Consider the following 4,896-nt stretch of genomic DNA (forward strand, 5'->3'; position numbering starts at 1 on the left):
AGATTTCTTGATTGAATCTTGACTTAAATTTTAACAAGCACATGCAACAGGTTTACGGTATGTGTTTGACAGAAAACTTACAAGTATATCACGCGTGTATTTAATTCTGTTTTCTGGCTGTGCACGTTTCAGTTATGAATATTGCCATTTTGTTGCAGCCAGATTTTGGGGAGAAGGAAGCGATGATTACCTGAACTAGAAACAACCCTCCCAAAGCATAGTGCAAGATGTGGCTGACACTGCAGCGTGCACAGGAGCAAGGCAGCACACTGCGCTCACCGCACACCTCTCTCTCTGCTGCAAGAAAACCAGAACGCCTGTATTTTGCTCACTGTTTGTTATTTGCAGCAGGCAGACGAAGGGATGAGATGCAATGCAATAGAAGTACAGCTGTGCCTCACTCCCCCCACTCATCTGGCATTTCAAGTGACTTGATTTTTTCATTCTTTGGCAAGGCTGAAGAATTCAAATAACATCAAGTTAAATACACATATACCTCGTGAAAACTACAGCCGTCTTCCTTGCTGCTGCTTTATACAACTAGGAACACAACGTTCTGCCAAGAGCAAGAAAAATGCTTACGATTCAAAGGAGATTGTCAAGTACCTATGGAGGGGTATCTCAGGGGCTGAGGCAAGAAGGATGGTGCCAGCTGGAAGCTCAGTCTCAGGAATCGTTCAAAGGGAACGACGGCACGGAGAGATTTGCAGCCATTTCTCTAACTGCTTTCCCAGATGAGGGCATCTCAGATGAAGCTGTACAGGGTGCATACAGGGTCATTTTTCTAGCTGGTCAGAATATTCCTGGAAGGAATTACTGGAAATGAATATCAATGTACATACAACTGCACCACGGGGCACTCATCACACATCAGTGTCAGACACTATTTAAATGCAAACTGGCTTAACATTGACATTTCTCTGCGCTCCCAGCACAGAACTGAGGACACGTCTGCTTTCATTTATTTAAACTTTGCACCGCCTGTATTAAAACCAGGTATTTATCCCAGCGCATGAGACAGTGAGTGTTGCACGATAGCTAAACATTTTAATAAGCGCAGCTGAATTCAACCATAATGAATTCAAAGCTTTTAATGTTGGAAAGTTGCACAAAAATTGCTGAAGGCAGTGACACTGTTCCACCACTGCTCTCCCCTGCCCCATTTCACAAAACCTGTATTTACTTTAAAAAAGCTAAGCTCTTCGAAACACTTGCCACCTTGATCTTTCTCTCTCCCTCTCCACTTTTATGTTCACTTGCCACATTCACACCGTATCAGTGACTTCACTGGCCGTTATTTGCCACTCAGGCTAAAAGTTCCTCCTCCCTCCCCTGTGATGACGGTGCTCCCCCTCCATGTGGCATCCACACGCCAAAGCCCAGCTGGGGTCGCTGACTCCTGGCTGCAGCCCAGCTAGTGTGCCCTGGGAAGCTCCACAGACTTCAGGAGTTCACCAGGAGCTGGAAAGTCTTCTACTCCAGCAGGGCCCCGCCTTTGCCGCCACAGGCCACTTTATGAGCTCTGACATGGTGGAAGGTGCCGGTATCGGCACAAGGGAAGCCGCTCAAGAATCCATCAATCTGCTGCGGGACTACCTGGCCTCTCACCCAGGAGAGCCCAGCCAGCATCTCGCCAGCACAGCTGGGAGTGCGGGACACTGACACAGACCAGTTCCGACACAGCTTCCCTCCAAGTAACCGGCTTCTCACTCCAACATACCCCTCTGGATGCGAGGTTCCTCTGGCCGCTTAATGAAGCATCAGCTGTCTGAACCTTAACTTTGAAGCGAAAGAACATCACCTGAGTCAACAGCAAAGAGTTTGCCCAAGCAGCCACAGTAAACCTCACCGATAAAAGTCAATGTACAACTCAATGTGAGCTGTCAGATGCGATTAGGGCAGAGGGAAGACCACCAAAAACAGCCAACCAACAAAAAAAATAATCAGGGCGGTGTTAACATCCTCTCCCACATCTTCTGCTTCTCACTTGTTCCTTTGGCAGGCACTGGAGAATCACTGATGGAGAATGGTGTTGCCTACCTGGAGCTCGGATGGACGAGGCTCTGCAAGGAAACTTTGCACTCTAGTTCAAAAGCGGTACCGCAAATTCTGGAAGAACCACCCCGCAGAGGGCTATTAAACACAGAGATACAACTTCTGGCTTCAGAAGCTGTCCAATCAAAAGCCAAAACAACATTGTAAGAAATATCACAACATGCTTGTCCTTACGTACGTTATTCACTAGAGAAAGAGATCACTACGCAGCGGTTTAGTCTGAGCCACCGTGTCCTACTGCAGGACCAGAGGGACAGTGCTGATGGTCTCCTGTCAACATGCAAAAACCTCCACAGGTGAAGGATGAGCCAGCTGGGATTTTCTCACTTCACTGAACTGCAGTAAACATTAACTGGAAAAGTTAACTGCAGTATATAGTTTACATACTGCAGCGTCCTGGCGATTACCTATTTCTAAAGACTATTGAGCAAAGCTGTTTTATCAAGTAACTTACATAAGAAAACAGTTATTTTGACTTCCAAATCCCCCATGAACTTTGGTGAATTTCTCCAAATGAAGTCAGAAATAGCTATTTACAGATTGTGAAGTCTTTTCAGTGAGCATCCTGCATCAATCAGTGACAGCTGAACCAATTTACTTCAGCCCCCTCCAAGTCACTCTGAAGAACCAACAGAAAAATATTTGTTGTCCATCCCCGCCCCCCTTCCCCCCATCACCAGCAGCCATCTATACCTTCAGCACAGGACTGAGTCAAAAACGATGGACCTGTGGCAGGGATGAGGACAATTTCTTGGCCGTCCAGCACAGACAGTGAGCAGGTAGCTCTAAGAAGCCCCTGGACACCTATTTTGAGAAGTCAGTTGGGAAGTCAGGGGGCCGCTGGGGTGGAGGGAGACCCAAGCATCAAGCATTGGACCGGTTCTCCTGGAAGGTTCTGGATGATTAAGTAAATGAAAGCAATCCAGCGGAGAACTACAAAGAGGTTTGCAGCGTGATTTTTGGCCCCCCAACTGCACAGCCATAACCAGACGTAAAAAGTGCCCTTACAAAGCACAGTCTTCCCGAGCCCTTGTGTGTGGGTCTGACAAACGCTGTGAATGACCACTCATTTCTGCATCCTCCCCAAGCACGTCAGCTACTGGCACAACCCGCGCCAAGACAGTTGGCGGCGCCTGCGTTCAGCTCCCACGTCCACCCGGAATTCAGACTAACAGATCTGAGTTTAAAGCACTAGTGCAGGCTCTGACAAATTCTCATGAGCCAAGAAAAACTGTCTTTCCATACAAAATGGAAATTTAAATATAAGTATTTGATTACTAAATCCCCGTTTGCTCTCTGTGCGTTCAAACATGGAGCTTTGCTTTCTTCTCAGGACAAACAAAATGAAAGTAAAGCAAACAGGTTTTTAAATGTTTTTCTACTGGGAAAGAAATGAAGACATTTGCTTAAAAGAAGTAGTTGCTACAGTCCTCATTAAACCCAACTCTACTTATTCCCCTGTAAGGAAGGGAATAAAAAAAGGTATCAGCAGACTTGGTTCCCCAGCAAGTGAGCTTACAACCGAACTGCTGGTACATGAAGGGTTAGGAGTGGAAAGATAAGCAGAAAATTGGAGAAAAGGCAGGCAGCTCCTGGGAAGAGCTGCAAAAGCAACCTAAGGGACAGGCACAGTTTCCTCCCGTGCAGCCCTTGACAGCTGAGCACCCTGGCGTGTTCTGTGTGCACATGTGGGGGTGGGTAATAGAGAAGGGAAAAAGAGGATCCAGTTCCTTCCCTCTACCGTACTGTGTCCAAGCCACGCAGCTTTTTCACTTTCAATGTGTAATCATGTCCTAGGAGGAGGCACACACTACTCCACAGCCCTGCTGCTGGAGCTGGGAGTTATCACTGGTCCAGTTCAAAAATCCAAGGTAGAAACAAGATTTTCTACCACTCCAGTACAGCCAAAGTCACTTATGATTTCCTCTATAAAAATAGAGCTTATGTTTGTCTGATTGCTTAAATAATTTTCAAAACCCAATCAGATTTTGCCCTGTAGTATTCCACCTGCCTGTCTTCATGGAGAAAATTTCACATGCTCACATCATGAGACAAAACAAGCAGCAGCTGATTAAATAGTAAAACAATAAAATGCTTCCAAGGACTTCATTTGACATTATTCCCCCTTCAACTTTATGTCAGGAAATCGATGCAATAGCAGGGACACCCGCAGTGAATGGCAGATCACCCAGCCTCTGCAGCAGCGGTGTTCACAACAACAGGCAGTTCGGGAAACCCACCTGAGAAGGAATCAGCACACTGGACCCAGCAGCTGGTCGTGTCATTGACAGATGTGGCAACAACAGCTCCTGGTGGTCACGTCCCCCTCCAGCACAGCTGGCCCTAAGGCCCGTTTCCTTAGCAAGGACTGAACTACAACCAGATGTGCCGTTTAGATCCGTACACTGCTGCTGGACGTCTGTAGGAGAAACGTACCGCTGTCCTCCAGATCCCAGAGAGTTAGCACACAATGTACAGAGTTTGTGGATTTTGTCAGGGCAGGGGGGAAACTAACCTAACAGAGGCCCAGAGGTGCAGCTCTCCGGGGTGCGGTTACACTGTGCCTGGCAGCCCACATTTGAACCCCTGTAGACCTTCGAGTGCGTCCTGCTCAACCCCGAGTTACACAGGGAAACCCTCAGTCTAGGCATGCTGCTTCCAAGCGTCTTCTCACTCATGGAAGAGGAAAGCAATTCATTAATGTACAGGTTTGGTTTAAAGAGTTTAAGGCATCTTCACAAGTCACACCCTCTATTATTAATTGGAAGATCAGCATTAAAAAAAAAATCTTTTGTTAGTTACATAGATGAGCCATCTACACACTGAGAACAACTACAAGAA

Source organism: Falco peregrinus, chromosome 11 (assembly GCF_023634155.1).
Source record: "Falco peregrinus isolate bFalPer1 chromosome 11, bFalPer1.pri, whole genome shotgun sequence".
Classification (NCBI taxonomy): Eukaryota; Metazoa; Chordata; class Aves; order Falconiformes; family Falconidae; genus Falco; species Falco peregrinus.